At 34.7% G+C, this 17,256-nt stretch overlaps 1 protein-coding gene across 5 annotated transcripts in view; it reads left to right on the top strand.

Moving 5' to 3' along the window:
* LOC100918178 (serine/threonine-protein kinase Sgk3) overlaps positions 1–17,256 on the top strand; it is a 159,289-nt gene that overhangs the window by 36,488 nt on the left and 105,545 nt on the right. For 2 of the 5 annotated variants that reach the window (XM_031946324.1, XM_012541280.3), the window contains exon 1: positions 16,930–17,032. The exons of the other annotated variants lie outside the window; for them this stretch is intronic. The gene's annotated coding sequence lies outside the window, so the exon portion shown is untranslated. Of the gene's footprint in view, positions 1–16,929; positions 17,033–17,256 lie in introns of those variants that run through there. 5 annotated transcript variants of the gene reach the window in all.

The following is a 17,256-nucleotide window of genomic DNA, read 5'->3' as shown; positions in this document are numbered from 1 at the left end:
TGTATAACCTATAGTGGATTACTTGTTGTCTTGGGGAAGGAGGAGGTAGAGGAGAAGGAAGGAGAAAATTTTAGAATTCAAAATCTTACAAAAATGAATGTTGAAAACCATCTTTACATATAATTAGAAAAATAAAATATTATTGGAGAACAATTTTAAACAGCAAATCAGAATCCATCTATTTACACAGGTAGAGATGAAGAACCAATGTTTTATTCTGTTGTATGACACTAGCCTTATCACATCATCTTTAATATGATTGATTCATTATTTCTTTAGTATAAAGATGCCTGATATTACTCTATATCTCTTTTAATACTTTACAAATCTCTTTATTCATAATCGTTTTTTTTTACAATGTCACTAAGGTGGAAATATGTTTTATATGATTGTGCATATATATTAAATTATTTAGCATCTTAGGGAGGAGAGGAAGGAAGAAAAGAAAAGAAAAAGGAAGAAAAGGAATTTTCTTTTACAAAAGAAAATTTGGAATTTAAAATTTTATGAAAAATGAATGTGAAAATTGTTATTCCATGTAATAAGAAAAAAAAGTACTATTTAAAATAAATGTGATAAGGTTGTTCAATCTGAGATTAAATCCATATTTTTCCCAATAAAATTAACTTCATAACTTTGAAGTGCAAGCTTTTAACTTCTTAGACATCTTTGTGTGTGTATGTGTGTGTGTGTGTGTGTGTGTGTGTGTTTGCCAGTGACTTGTGGACTACCCATCACTCTTAGCAACAGAGTTGTCATGTAGTGGAAAGAACACTGGACTTGGAACCGGAAGAAAGTAGGGTCTAAATCATATCTTTGGGAAGGAGGGGAAGCAAGTAAACATTGATATGGTGCTTGCTACATGTAAGGCACTGTATTAAGTGCTTTACAAATATTATCTACTTTGATCCTTATAACAACTTTGGAAAGTAAGTGCTGTTATTATCCCTACATTACAGTTGAAGAAACTGAGGCAAACAGATGTTAAATGAATTGTCCGTGCTCAACCAATAGGTATCCCTGAGCTTCAGTTTCTGTATATGTAAAGTAAACTTGTTATTAATATTTGCTTTCCACTTCCTAAATTTTTCACTTAAATCTATACATTGGAAAGATGTGTGCCTAGCCTATGTTTCTAGGACATATAGATGTTGAGACATTATTTTAAAGAAATTTTGGTGTTGAAGATCATATATCAGTACCAATGGATAAGTTAGTAGTACAAAAAGCATAAAGCACAATGATCTCCAAATTGGGAATTATCTTTTAGTCTTGACCATTTCAAAAAAATAATCCTAGCTAAAAGGGATTTTTAGATATTATTCAATCTAGTGGTTCCATTTAGAGGTTTCTTTGATTGTCCAGGGGATTCATGCTTAAAAATTCTTTAACAATACCTTAAACAATAAATAATTACATAATAGTATGCGTAGTATATTAAATTACCATGTGAGTTGACAACATATTTTTTGTTGTTGTTGCAAGGAGTAGTTGCCAAACAAAAAGTTGGGAATTAATGATCTAATTCATTCTCCTCCTCTCAAAGATGAAGAAATCAAGGCTTAGAAAATTAAGTAAACTGCTACTCAGTGTCAGAGATGGGACTAGAATTCTTGTTTCCTAACTTTCAGTTCCATGTTCCCGTTACTGTTCTTATTTTATTTAGCTCAAAAACAGTATACAGCTATTTTGAAAATAAAAAATAATCAATGTTTAATCAATAATGTTTTTAGGCCCCTTTGAATGCTTAAAAATTTTACAAAGCATCTAACATATAACTATTATTAATTTTTTTAAATACAAAAAAACCTACTTTTTTTTTCCCCTTCTCTTTTCTTTCTTCTGGAGATGTTATATGGTATGGTAGAAATAAGAGTAACTTTAAGGCAGAATTTAATTCCTACCTCTAACAACTCATATGAACTGTATGACTACAGGCAAGTTATTTAACCTCTCAGTGCCCCCAGGCAACTCTGGATTTTTAAAAAATGAATGTTTACCCAATTACTTGTAAAAACAATTTTAAACAGCAATATTTTTAATTTTTGAGTTCAAATTTTTTTTCCTCCCTTCCTTCCTCCCTCCCTCCCTGAGATAGGAGGCAAACTAATATAGGAATACATGTGCAATCATGCAAAAACATATTTCATATTAGTTATATTGTAAAGAAAATACAGACAAAAATACACTATAAAAAAGTGAAAAATAGTATGTTTTGATCAGCATTTAGATTCCATCAGTTCTTCCTTTAGAAGTAGATAACATTTTTCCTCACGAGTCCTTTGGAATTGCCTTGGATCTTTGTACTGCTAAGTCATTACTTTGAATTACTAAGTCATTCACAGTTGATCATTATACAATATTGCTGTTACTGTGTACATTTTCCTGGTTCTGCTCATTAAATCTCTTTGTACCAGTTTATGTATGACTTTCCAGATTTTTCTGAATTCATCCTGCTTTTTATTTCTTATTGCAGAATATTATTCCTTCATAGTCATATACCACAACTTGTTCAGTCATTCCCCAACTGATAGATATAACTTCAATTTCAAATTCTTTGCCACTAGAAAAGAACTATAAACATAAACAAACCTACAAATAGGTCCTCCCCCCCCCCCCCTTTTTAAAATCTATTTGGGTTACCCAGTCAATTTCCTAAGACCAATTCCAGAGGAAATGGCCTGCTCCACTGGTGGGACAGTTTCTCCATGAGAAACTCACTATACTGATGGAATCATAGCTCTAGACCAAAAACTAAAACCAGGATTTTCTTCTTGCTTGAATATTTATTTATAAACTGATGTTCTAGCTCCTTTAACAAAGCAAAAAAGTAACCAAGAAAATAAAGAGAAACTATTCTTGTTTGGAAATAAAAAAAAATTGATAAATTGTTTTCACTTCACTTGTGAAGTTAGTACTGTTTATATAAAAATCCAAACTATTGAAAACTATAATTTGGCATTATTGATTGAATTACAGCAATAAATTTTAATAAAATGATGAATGCAGAATTAAAACACAACTCCTCCAGTGCATTTGAAATCTGATTTTGCATTTATTTTTTTACTTGTACATAACTTTTGTATCCCTTATATAAAATGAGTTACGTATCTTCAGAGAACTTCAAAGGAATTTTTCCTGCTATTGCAGGAAAGTTCCCCACTATTGACTAAGTAGTCATAACATTGTATATCCAGATCTATAATCAGGCAACATTCTCTGGACCTCAATTTCTTAGACTAAATTTTCTTCAGAGAACAAGAAAGACAAAATGGAGAAGAAAAGATGACCTGGTGACTCACATTACATAGAGATATACTCAAAAGGTTCCAGCAATAAGGATGCAGAGAACTCTTATTACATGCTACATAACAAATTTTTTTCAGAGATAGCCCAGGTCTCTAAGAATTCATTTCCTATTCCTAAAATGACATTTACATTTTAGGTACAAATGCCCTTCTTATTTTAAATTGCTGAAGGTGATTAATAAAATAATAGTCATATATCAGAACTTGTCCTTTGAAAGGGAAAACTAAACTTGGACAAACAGATGGAAAATAGTAGAGCTGAGAGTGACAAGTAGGAAAAGAGATTCACAGGAAGAAATAAATGTAGTCCTTTCTTTTCTTTCTATCTTATCTGGGTTTTAATTTCCTTGCTTCATTTCCAACCTGAAGAATTCCCTACTTTGGAGACCTCTGCTCCTAAGACCCTGATTGGCGTAGTCTACTTTAGGTCAAAGCTTTATGGCTTTGTCAGAATCCAGCAAAGACTTAAGTTGTGGGTTTTCATATAGTCAAGAAGGACGGAAGAAAGGTAAGAAGGTAGGAAGGTAGGAAGTAAGTAAGAAAGAAAGAGAGCAAGAAAGTAAAAAAGAAAGAGAGAGAAAGAGAAAGAAAGAGAAGAAAGAAAGAAAAAAGAAAAGGAAAGCTTCTAATTGAAATTACAGAATTATAAAACTGGGAAGGAACTCTAACAAAAGGTAAATATACAAAATTATTCATAGAGATCTTATAATTAATATCACATTCAACTTAATGACTCGAATTTTCAAGAGCCAGCCAAAGAAAAACTTCTAATACATCCCTTTAAACTTTTTCTATTTTTCTATTTGCTCAGATCTGACAGATCTGAATAAACTAGTGTGTATCATGTGTCCTCTTTCTTTGGATCTGAATTATTGGATATTTGAGTAGTAACTCTGTGTTCCTTGGCTCATTTGACAGTCTGAAAACTGGGTACTTATGAAACTAATTTAAATGTAGGTTTTCCTTTGCTGTCATTTTAAAACCACCACCACCAAACAGTAAACAAAGAATTGTGACAAAATGAACATTAAAGTAACAAAAAGAATGATGGGCACATTCCTGAATAACCACAATGACCTTTCCACTTCCTCCCAGAGTAGTTTTGAACTCAAGCTTTTCCAACTCCTAACTTCAAAAGTGAAAATCTACCTAGAAGATACTCCTGACTGGTCCCAGAGCTAAAGACTAGCTCTTGGTACTCATTTGTCATTGGTACCTTCTGCCGCTCTTACTGGAGGGTAAATCCACAAACTCCTCAGCTTCCATTTGAGAAGGGGACATAGGTCAGATATCTCTTCATTTCCCAGCAGTCTGAACTCACTTTAAACTTCTTTCATTTCTCGACCATTCCACTTAGCAGAGATGTCTCCCAGAGAAGAAAGTTAGTCTGGTGACTTTGCACAGCCCTCTCATTTAAATTCAGTTCATTGGCTTGTCATGGTATCACCTCCCTGACAGTTCTTTTTAACAAGGATAAACAACAACGGCAACTCATAGTTTCTCTCTCCAAGTAGCTCCAGGTTGTGCTATTTCTATATAGGTATAGACAAAAAAAGGAGGCATCCACAAGGGAAGGAGCTGTCCACCAGCTACCTGTGTCAGGCTGATGCACAGTGATATACTGTAGTAACACTAAGTCAATCATATTTCTAAAATGAAATTCCTTGCTCATTCTTCTTATGTTTCCAAAAAACACTACATGCTCATTCTAGCTTCTGAATCTTTGTTCTCCTTCACCTGAAATACTCTCTCACATTTGACTGCCTAATGAAATTAAAAGTTCAAAAGAAGTCCTATGTTCCCCATGACTACTCTGACTTCTTGAACCCACATAATTAAGGGCAGTCCTAGGAATGGTGGGTGGAAGCATAGAGCTATCAATTGGCATGTCCTTTCTAGACCCAAACTCTACCTACTAATACTCTATATACATTGTCTCCAGCTAATAGAATATAAAATTCTTGAGGGCATTTATATTTGAATTGAGAGCATTTCCAATGTTATCAAAATCAAAACTTTTAATGAATATTCATTCATTCATTTGGCTCCTTCCCTTTACTAAACTCCCTATAATATTATATGCAATGTATCACTATCATTCTGGCACAATTATAAACATTTTAAATTATTATCTAAGTTTTATATGTATATTTATTTTATTTCTGCATCAACTGAAAATTCCTTGAGGGCAAGAACCTTGTCTTATTTTTCTTGTACTTATTGTCGGTAGTCACATATTTGTTAAGGGCCAGAACTCAGAAACAAGGATTCTTACAAGATGTTATGTCAGTGGAATTGATGAGACAATGGTTATCTAGTTTAGCATGGTGCTTAATAGTTCTCTAAGTTCAATATGATTGATTTAATCTTATAACAAATAATGGTTTCCTAGTGATATAATGATTGGTTTATACTCAGTGTAGAGCATATAAGCTGAGACAAACTCAGCCAAAAGAGGCAAAGACAGATTCATTCCATTGTCCACCTTTGTGGTGGCTGGAGGCTGAAGCACAAACCCTTGGACTTAGACTCATTTCATCTCACACCACCTTGGTGGCCTATCCTCCTATATTTTCTCCACTGAAACCAAGATTCCTGAAGGACCTCTAGAAATCTAATTGAAGCCTCAGGCAAGGAGACAAGATTTTGAAGGAGATAAAAAAGGATTTGGACTTTAGCACCTGGTTATTCTTGTGGTGATTACTCAACTGAAATGAAGGCTGGTCCAGAGACCCCCAGAAAACCAAATGGAGAACCTTATACATATTGGTAAGAGCAAGTGAGCAATTTTATTTGCTTTAAGGTTTACAAAGTACTTTATGTATGTTATCTCTTTTGATTTGTTGTTGTTGTTTGTCCTTTGTTCTGGAAGAGGACCATGATATCAAGGTGATGTCATAACATGCAAGTGAATTGGACTTAACTGAAGGAGGACTATGCAAAGTCACCTGCCTCAGTTTCCCCTCCAAAGCCATCTGGGTCCAATAGTCGGACACAGATCAGGATGACTGGAGATGGCTGAGGATGCAATGGGAGACTTTGGCCTTTTTAAGCTAAGATCTTTGACAATTCTCAGTTTGATTAAGGTCACACCTATTCAGTGAAGATAAAGAGAAAATAGAATGAATTTAGTCAGGAGACCTGGATTCAAATTCTACTTTCTACACATAATAACTATATAACTAGAATAAATCACTTAACTTTTTTGGGCCTGTTTTTCTCATCTGTAAAATAGGAGTCATGATATTTGCACTACTTACCCTCAGAAATAGATAGTCCCAGCCTAGAGGCAGGAAGACTTAACCTCCTGATTTCAAATCCAGCCTCAGATACTAGCTATGTAGTGCTGGGCAAGTCACTTAAATTTGTTTTTTCAGTTTGCTCATCTTTAAAATGAGCCATAGAAGGAATTAGCAACCATTCTAGTATCTTTGCCAAGAAAACCCTAAATGGAATTACAAAGATGTGACTGAAAAACAACTGAATAACAATACTCTTACAAGGTGTTTTTGATTTTAAGAATTTTGTAAGTTTCAAAATGACTATTGAAGATAAATTGTCCAAACCAGAGGATCTTAATCTAGCACGTATGACTTTTTAAAAATACTTTTAATAATTGTATTTTAATATTATTGGTTTCTTTTGTAATCCTATATATTTTGTATTGTGTGCAAAATCATAATTTTGAGAAAGGGTCCATAAATTTGGTCAAATTGCTGAAGGGATCCATGACACAGAATGGTTAAAAGTCCCTGACCTAAATCATCAAGATTGGAATTTAACTATTTATATATGCTTAAATTAAGTAATTTAAAGTTAAAAGAACTCGATTCCTTTTCTTTCTCTTCCTTCTCCCTTTTGTGATAGAATATCACCTTTAAGTAATTATTACTTTGTTTGTAAAAGGAAAGAACTTCATGAGTTGCAAATTCTACTGGAATAACTAGTATTATAAATCATTCGTGCTGTCCTGATTACAAAGGAAGAGAGCTTGAATGTTTTAAAATTAGGTAACAGCTTAAATGAAAGTCAAATATTAAGAAAGGAATTTTTATTAACCAAGGTATTAATGCTGAACCCTGTAACCCAAAGTTAAAAGGATTGTACATATCTATGACGTAGAAATTGTTTTGTGAAAACATAAAGGCAAGTTCACAATACTCTTGATATGTTGAACAAACATGGTATGATTACATTTGTAATCTCTCAAGGTATACATTAATGGAACTTGAAATAGGTAGTATTCTAAATGGAGTAAGATTAGTTGTGAATTAAAAAATTACTTGGCATGCCATAAAAATCTTTCTTGAATTATAAAATTCAAAGGCTGCATTGGTTTTGTTTGTGCAAAATCTTTTAGTCTTCCATGAGTAACTCTATTCTTTTTTTAGTCATGAACTCTTTCCTTATCCAGAAGTTGAAAATTAATTTCTCCTTTGTTCCTGTAATTTGCTGATGATGTCTCTTTATATCTCTATATCCAATTGGAATTTATCTTGGTGTACTGTGTGAAATATTGATCTTTGCCTAGTTTCTGCTAGACTGCTTTTTAGATTTTCCAGTAATTTTTCTGTTGAATAGTGAGTTCTTACTTCAGTAGCTGGGATCTTTGAATTTTTCAAATACTGTGCTATTGTGTTCATTTGCTTCTTTTGTACATAATTATTCTACTGATTAATTTCTATTTTTTTTTAACAATGTAAATCATTTTAATGATTATTGCTTTGTTTTATAGTTTGAGATCTGGTATAAAAAGACTCATCTTTATTTATATATATGTATATATATATATATATATATATATATATATTTTTTTTTTTTTTTTTTTTTTTTTTTGTGAAGATCGTGTATTTTAAATCAGCAGGAGTCAGGAATTCAGGTTAGGGGAAAATCGTCAGTCTTTATTCTCAGTGAAGAAGGATCGGAGGTGGAAGAGAATCGGTGATAGCAATGTGTGCAGCTGAGTCAAGCAGCTAGCTAGACCAGCAGTCACACCACCAGCAGCTAGGAGAATCAAACCCAGGCCCAATCTCCCCCAGCTTCTCTTCCTGTTTACCTCTGCCTCCACCCACCAAAATCGTCATTTCCTATACAACACATCAGGACTTGCATAGAGAATGGGCGGGAGCCATTCTTTATCCAATCATGTATATTAATAGAGTATAGCCCAATTACTATTTAGCCTCACGTACTTGGGACCTCAGTGCATCAACTCAAACCTTAGCCCATTACATATTTTCCCCCACCTTGAGATTCTTAACCTTCTGTTCTTCAATATGAGTTGTAATATTTTTTTTCTAGCTATATAAAATAATCCATTGGTATAGTGGAATTGGCACTGAATAAATTAAATTTATTTATTTATTTAAATTAATTTATTGTAATTTTATTATAGGGATAACATATCTATGAACACTTAATGTTCTCAAACATTAATGTTCTCAAACAATTAAGGTTGATCTTGATTTCTGTAAAGAGTGTTTTCTAGTTATATTCCTATAGTTTCTGGGTATGTCTTGGTAGATAAACTCTTAAATAAGTAGTTATTTTTAATGGAATTTCTCTTCTGCTGAATTTGTTGGGAATAAACAAGAATACTAATAATTTATATGAATTTATCTCACATTCTGAAATTATGCAGAATTTATAAATTGTTTCACTTAATGTTCTAGTTGACTTTGGGTGGGTTCTTTAGATAGACCATGATATCTGCAAAATGATAGTTTATGTAAATCTCAAAAGCAAATAATAAATTTCATTGTCAAATAATAACTGTTGTAGTGTACTTAGAGAATAATCTCAGTGGGAAAAATAACAGCTTCAAGGGCTGATGGAAACTTGTTGAATGAAATATAAAGAGAAACAGCATGATTGCTGTATGTTGATTTCTTTTCTATCAGTTACTAGGGCTTATAACCCTATCTCTTTCAGTGGTCTGGATCATAAATGTATAATTATTGTAGGCTTTATACAAAAAGGACCTAGCTCCATATGAAATGGAATTAGTAATATATATGTAAAGTAACATTCATGTATGAAAATGATGTACTATTTGTATATCATATTTAGGCCCTTTGGGTAGGCATATTATTCATAAGATCATAGAAAGATGATCTAAAGGTTCTTAGAAGGAACTTTAAAGGTCATTGAATCCAATTTTCTCATTTTCCAGTTGAGGAAACTACCACTGAGATTTATCCAGTCATTTAATTGTTGTTCAGTTGTTTTTTCTGTCATGTCTGACTCTGTGACCTCATTTGGGTTTTTCTTGGCAAAGAAACTGGAATTGTTTGCCGTTTCCTTCTTCAGTTCATTTTCTAGATAAGAAAACTGAGACAAACAGGGTTAAGTGACTTGCCCAGGATCATACAGCTAATAAGTGTCTGAGGCCAGATTTGAACACCACTGTGTTCTCTCTCTTTCCCCTCTTTCCCCTCACCCCCCAGAATTAAGTGATTTGCCCAGAGTCACATAGCTAGTAAGTGTCTGAGGTCAAATTTGAACTTGGGTCCTTCTGACTCCAGAGCCAATTACTCTATTCATTTTGTCACCTAGTAACACTCTTAAGAGAATACTTTAGAATTTAGTAAGTTATTAAATTTATATTACCTGAAAACATGATTACAATATTTTTAGGTCCCTTTGGAAATCTTTCAGTTAACTGTCAATTCAACAAATTTTTAAAGCACCTATTATATTGAGGACACTATATTAAACATATGTAAAATGACTGCCCTGAGTAGCTTATAGCTTAGTAGGGGAGATGAGATATAAACAAAAATAACTCTAATACAATAGCTATAATTTGTATCACTATTGCTTCCCATTCTTTATTTATTCATTAGTTATGTGATATTGGGTTCTGTTCATGACTGTATCATCTCCAACTTTCTTCAGCCAGATTTACAGTCTCTATCTTTTGTCTTTCTTTGTATCCCTAGCTGTTAATTAGCACAAAACCTAGAATATAGTAAGTGCTTCATCAATGCTTATAGTAACTTGCTATGTGCTTTTTTCAGTCACAGAACTAATGTCAGATTCATATTAATTAGCACGGACTCTGTATCATAGTAAGTCCTTTATAAATGCTTATTGATTTACTGTCTTTTTTTCAGTCACAGAGCTAGTATTTGTGGTTTGTTTATTTATTTTAATTGTTTTATTTTTTTCTGGTTATAGATGTATATTAACTTTAAATGCATCTTTCTTTATGAATCATGTTGGGAGAGAAAACTCAGAACAAAAGGGGAAAAACCACAAGAGAAAAAAAGGCAAAAGAAAAAATATGAACATAGCATATGTTGATTTACATTCAATCTCCATAGTTCTTTTTCTGGATGGAGATGATGTTTTCTATCCAAAGTTTATTGAGATTGCCTTGTATCATTGAGGCATCTAGAAGAATTTGTGGTCTATTTAATAAGCTGTCATACTTTTCCTAGAATTTCAAACATAAAAATGTTTTGTTATTTTGCATTTATTTCTGAACATACTTCTTTTCAGGGTTAATATCTTAGCATAAGAATGTAAGGTCCTTGAGGACAGTAACTGTTTTTTACTTTTTCCTTGAATCTCCAGTGTTTAGCATAGAATCTCTTTCATCATAATGGCTTAATAAGTGTTTGTGATTTGATTCATTACCAGAATGTTATCATTTTCTTTTCACTTTTTTTATTGAAGTTTTTTTTTTATTTTCAAAACATATGCAAGGATAATTTTTCAACACTGATCCTTGAAAAACATTGTGTTCCCATTTCCCCTCTCCATCCCCCTCTTCCCTAAATGGCATGTAATCTAATATATGTTAAACATGGTAAAAATATATGTTAGATCTAATATAGGTATACATATTTATACAATTATCTTGATGAACAAGAAAAATCAGATCAAAAAGGAAAAAGAAACGAGAAAGAAAATAAAATTCAAGCAAACCATAACAAAAAGAGTGAAAAGGCTATTTTGTGATACATCCTCAGTTCCCACAGTCCTCTCTGGGTGTAGATGGCTCTCTTCATCACAAGATCATTGGAACTGGCCTGAATCATTTCACTGTTGAAAAGAGCCATATCCTTCAGAATTGATACTTTTATAATCTTGTTGCCATGTATAATAATCTCCTGGTTCTGCTCATTTCATTAGCATCAGTTTATGTAAGTCTCTCCAGACCTCTCTGAAATCATCCTGATGATTGTTTCTTACAGAACAATAATATTCCATAACATTCATGTATCATAACTTATTCAGCCATTCTCCAACTGAAGGGCATCCACTTCATTTCTAGTTTCTTGCCATTACACAAAGGTCTCCCACAAACATTTTCACACATATAGGTAGGTCCCTTTCCCTCCTTTTGATATCTTTAGGATACAAGCCCAGTAGAAAGACTGCTGGATCAAAGGATATAAACAGTGTGCTCGCCTTTTGGGCATAGTTCCAAATTGCTCTCCAGAATGGTTGGATCTTTTCACAATTCCACCAGCAATGTATTAGTGTTCCAGTTTTTCCATATTTCCTATCTTTTCCTGTCATCTTAGCCAATCTGAGAGATTTTAAAAAATAAATCAAGTCTAGAAGATTTTGAATGTCATTCTAGTTGTCATTTATCATTCTTGTAATCATGTGTAAATCATTTAAGCTCTGCAAGATCAAGATAGTGTTTGGATTTTTGTTTTCAATTTTATAGTGTTGTAAGAATCAAATGAGATTAGACCTTCAAAAGTATTTTGTAAAAATTCAAAAAAAATTTTTTAAATGCATCGTAGGGCCAAATTTACTGTTTAGTGTTTCAGTTGTATCTGATTATTCATGACCCTATTTGGGGTTTTCTTGACAAATGTACTTGAGCCGTTTGCCAATTTTTTCTCCAGGTCCTTTTGCAAATGAGGAATGGAGGCAAAAGAATTAAGTAACTTGTCCAACACAAAACTAGTAAGCATCTGAGGCTGGATATGAACTCATGAAGGTGAGTTCTTCTTAGTTTTAAGCCCAGTTCTCTATCTACTGTGCCATCTGATTTCCCTGAATTTCTTTTACCATCAATCTCTCTTCTCCCCTCCCCTAAAAAAACAAAAAACAAACAAACAAACAAAAAAAAAACTTCTTCCAAACCAACCAACTACAATTCCAGTTTTCTAATAAGAAGCTGTGGCAAGGTCAGGATAGGTGGGGACATCAGTTGATGATGCAAAAATTAATTTTATATTTATGTGAGCATTTCCAGAGCATCTATTATGTAAAATGACACATACCCATGTCCACTTAATAAAAATAAAAATAATAATACTTTGTGTGGTACATGGTAGTTTATAAATTATTTTTACATACATTTTAATTTGAACTTTACAGTATCTGTAAGATAAGTAGGATTGATGAATATTTGTTGTTGTTTACCATTGCTTCTGTTGTTTTTTGTAGAGGAAGAGCCTGAAACTTAAGACATTAAGTGACATTTTTGTCCAAGGTCACTCAGTTGTTAAATGGTAGAATTAAAAGACTTCACCTGAAAGTCAAATTATAATCTAAACCATTAGTGTCAAATAGAAATGGTGCCACTCAGCCATATAAAAGGAGAGATCCCTTTAGGTCACAGATTAACTTAGTTTTAAAATATTATTAAACATTATTATTAAAAATTATTAAACATATTATCTATGTTTTATTATATTTTTATTTATTTTGTTAAATATTTCCCAATTACATTTTAATGGGTTTCAGGAGCACTCAGAAAATGCTTTAGTTCCCTTGTGGTTTTTACAATTGATATCTCTCATTTAAGCTAACTCTTCATTTTAGACAGAAGGAAGTTGAGGCTCAGGTGATTAAACATTGTGCCCAAGGACATACTAGTTAGAGGCAAAGTCGGGATGATAGACAAAGTTTAGATAGCTCCTTCTCTTTAGATTTTTGAAGGGTAATCATGTAAATGAAGGATTTGACTTCTGTCTTGACTGGAACCAGGGAGCAGAGGTGAAAGTATTAGATGGAAATTGCAAAGAGGCATTTTCAGGTCTTGATATCAAAGAAAGCTTTCTAAAAATTAGAGCAAACTATATGTGGCATGAGCTGCCTTGAGTGACAGCAGATTCCCTTTTCACTTGAGGGCCTTTTAAAAATTATTATTAAGCATCTTCAAATCAAAGACTAAATTACTATTTCAAAAGAACATTTTTTCCAATAGTGGGTTAAACAAAATGACATTCAAGATCACTTTCTATTGTTTTTTCCTTAGTCCCAAGTCTCAGTTCATCACCCTTTTACAATGTACTGGAACATTTCTGTGGCTTCCTGATCACTTTTTTCTCTAGGTTTTTGTGGTTAGTGTTTTGAAAGATGACTTCAGTCAAAACTTAAAAGCAGTCCAGTTGTTTTCTACTCTTCATAACCCTCTTTAGGATAATTTGCCATTTCTTTCTCGGGTTCTTGATTTAAACTTAGGGTCACACAGTTGTAAATGTCTGAGTCTGGATTTGAGCTCAAGAAGATGTCCTCTCGGTGGCCTAGCTGCACTAGATCTAAAATTATATTATAAAGCAGCTGTTACCAAAACCATTTGGTATTGGCTAAGAAACAGATTAGTTGATCAGTGGAATAGGTTAGGTTCAAAGGACAAAACAGTCAATAACCTTAATACTCTAGTGTTTGACAAACCCAAAGACCCCAACTTTTGGGATGAGAACTTAGTTTGATAAAAATTACTGGGAAAATTGGAAACTAGTATGGCAGAAACTAGGCATTGACCCACACTTAAAACCATACAGCAAGATAAGGTCAAAATGGGTTCATAACCTAGGCATAAAGAATGAGATTATAAATAAATTAGAGGAACACAGGATAGTTTACCTCTCAGACCTGTGGAAGAAGAAGGAATTTATGACCAAAGAAGAACTAGAGATCATTACTCATCACAAAATAGAAAATTTTGATTATATCAAATTGAAAAATTTTTGTACAAACAAAACTAATGCAGACAAGATTAGAAGGGAAGCAATAAACTGGGAAAACATTTTTTACAATCAAAGGTTCTGATAAAGGCCTCATTTCCAAAATATATAGAGAATTGACTCTTAACTTATAAGAAATCAAGCCATTAATGGTCAAAGGATATGAACAGACAATTCTCAGATGAAGAAATTTCTTTCTATTATTATACTATTTCTAGCCATATGAAAAGATGCTCCAAGTTATTATTAATCAGAGAAATGCAAATTAAGACAACCCTGAGATATCACTACACACCTGTTAGACTGGCTAGAACAACAGGGAAAGATAATGCTGAATGTTGGAGGGGATGTGGGAAAACAGGGACACTGATACATTGTTGGTGGAATTGTGAATGCATCCAACCATTCCGGAGAGCAATTTGGAACTATGCTCAAAAAGTTATCAACCTGTGCATACCCTTTGATCCAGCAGTTTTACTACTGGGCTTTTATCCCAAAGAGATCTTAAAGAAGGGGAAGGATCCTGTATGTGCCAAAATGTTTGTGGCAGTCCTCTTTGTAGTGTCCAGAAACTGAAACTGAGTGGATGCCCATCAGTTGGAGAATGGCTGAATAAACTGTGGTATATGAATATTATGAAATATTATTGTTTGGTAAGAAAGACCAACAGGATGATTTCAGAAAGGCCTGGAGAGACTTACAAGAACTGATGTTGAGTGAAATGAGCAGGACCAGGAGATCATCATATATTTCAACAACAATACTCTATGATGACCAATTCTGATGGACCTGGCCATCCTCAGCAATGAGATCAACCAAATCAGTTCCAGTGGAGCAGTAATGAAGTGAACCAGCTACACCCAGAAAAAGAACTCGGGGAGATGACTAAGAACCAATACATTGAATTCCCAATCCCTATATTTTTGCCTGCCCGCATTTTTTTTTTTTAAATTTCCTTCACAGGCTAATTGTACAATATTTCAGAGTCCGATTCTTTTTGTACAGCAAAATAACAGTTTGGACATGTAAACTTATTTTGTATTTAATTTATACTTTAATATATTTAACATGTATTGGTCATCCTGCCATCTAGGGGAAGGGGTGGGAGAAGGAGGGGAAAAATTGGAACAAAAAGTTTGGCAATTGCCAATGCTGTAAAATTACCCATACATATAACTTGTAAATAAAAAGCTATAATAAAAAAAAATAATAGAGACAGAGAAATTATCTTTTCTAAAAAGATATAATAAAAATGGATTAATATAAAATTAAAAAAAAAAAGATGTCTTCTTGACTCCAGGTAGAGAACTCTATCCACTGCGCCACAATAGAGAGCTCTTGTCAGTAAAAGGGAGAATTCTTTGGTGTGTCTATTAAGTGGAATTCTACTGTTTACTAAATGTCTCACCTTTCACTCATATCCCACCAATTAGTTCTACCTATACTTAAATGTAAGAATGTGGCAAAATTGCCTTACGGTATTAATGCTATTACAGGATCTCTTATAAAGTGATAGAACTCAGAATCAATTATTTACTCTGGAAATTTTTTTTTTAACCTTCAGGTTTGTGGTCTGGTTTAGTTTACTGAGAACTTATCTAAATTAGAGAGGGGAAAGCCCCAGTACCTCATTTATGTGACTATTAAGCATGAAAGAGCCCACTATTTTGAATGAAGTAAGGAGAAAAGGTATAAAGCTGAAAATGAGAGCTGGTGTTGGCAAAATGACTCCTTTTCCTAGCTCTTTGCAAACCTTAAAGCATTATATAAATCTTAGCTACTGTTATTATTGATTTTATATAGTTTCAAGTCCCAACCAAAATCCCCAACTCCTTTTAATTCCAGTGGTTTCTCCTTATTTGCATCCTATTAAGTCTGTACCTAACTTGCTTTTCCTATATTTGTTTGCATGTTGTCTCCTCAATCAGATTGTGGGGTCCTTGAGGACAGGGCAAATGACTTTCGCTTCTTTTTGTGTCCTCAGTTCTAAGCACAGTGCCTGGCACATAGTAGGCACTTAATAAAAGTTTATTGTTTGTTAATAATAAGTCGCTTTTTTTTACAGGCTGTCTCCTAAATAAAGTTCCAACCTTGAAACATTAGGTGACTCCAAACCCCTTGGTTTTTTAGCCTCATTTCAGTGTTAGCTCCTAGAGGCTGGCACCATTTTTACCCTTTTTTTGTACACCTACTCCCCCCCCACTCCCTCCCGGCACTTGCTTAGGGAGTTGCCCCGCCGCATAGTAGGCGCTTAAAAAGTGTTGACCGAGTGACGAGTAATGACAACGCAACGACAACTTCTGTTTTTGAATGATCCTTTTTTGTTTCCTTAGTCGCTAAATTAGGGCTTTAGGTTGTCTTGCACCTCTCCTTAACTATCTTTTCCTTTTGCCCCTTCGCTTGCCCCCCTTCCCCCGCCCCTTTCTTTATTCCGCTGCCCTTCAGGTTGTACCCTGCTCGGGGCCCCTCTCCTGAGTTCGGGCTGCGGGGAAGTAGCAAACTGGGGGGGAGGGGAAAGGAAGAGGGGGCGGGGAAATGAAGCCCCCTACGGGGAGGCGGGGCATGTCGTAAAGCCTCGGCGATTGGCCGAGGGCTGCGCACTGAGGGCGTGTCCCTTTTGGGTCTCGCCCCGCCCGGATGGGGAGGAGGGCGTGAGGGTCGCTGGGGGTGGAGGTAGCTCGGCGGGAGCCCGGCCGGTCTTGGGCTGGATTAGCTTGTGATCCGCTCTTCGGCTCCTCCGGGATTGGGGTGGGAAACTGCCGCTGCTGCCGCGGGCGCCCTCAGGTACGTATTTGGAGTGTTTCGGGAGGAGGCCGGGCCCGCCGCGGAACCTCCCCGGCCGGCGGGGACAAGAGGCTGGGCGGGACCGGGCTACAGGTGGTCGCGGCCCCGCTGCCAGAGCGCTGCGCTGAGAAGCGGAGAAGCGGACAATTCCCGTCCCGTCCCGTCCCGTCCCGTCCCGTCCCGTCCCGTCCCGTCCCGTCCCGCTGCCCGCAACTTGGAAGCTG

This window comes from Sarcophilus harrisii, chromosome 1 (assembly GCF_902635505.1).
Source record: "Sarcophilus harrisii chromosome 1, mSarHar1.11, whole genome shotgun sequence".
Taxonomy (NCBI): domain Eukaryota; kingdom Metazoa; phylum Chordata; class Mammalia; order Dasyuromorphia; family Dasyuridae; genus Sarcophilus; species Sarcophilus harrisii.
Note: the sequence above shows the minus strand (reverse complement) of the source record. Positions and strands in the feature narration are given on the sequence as shown.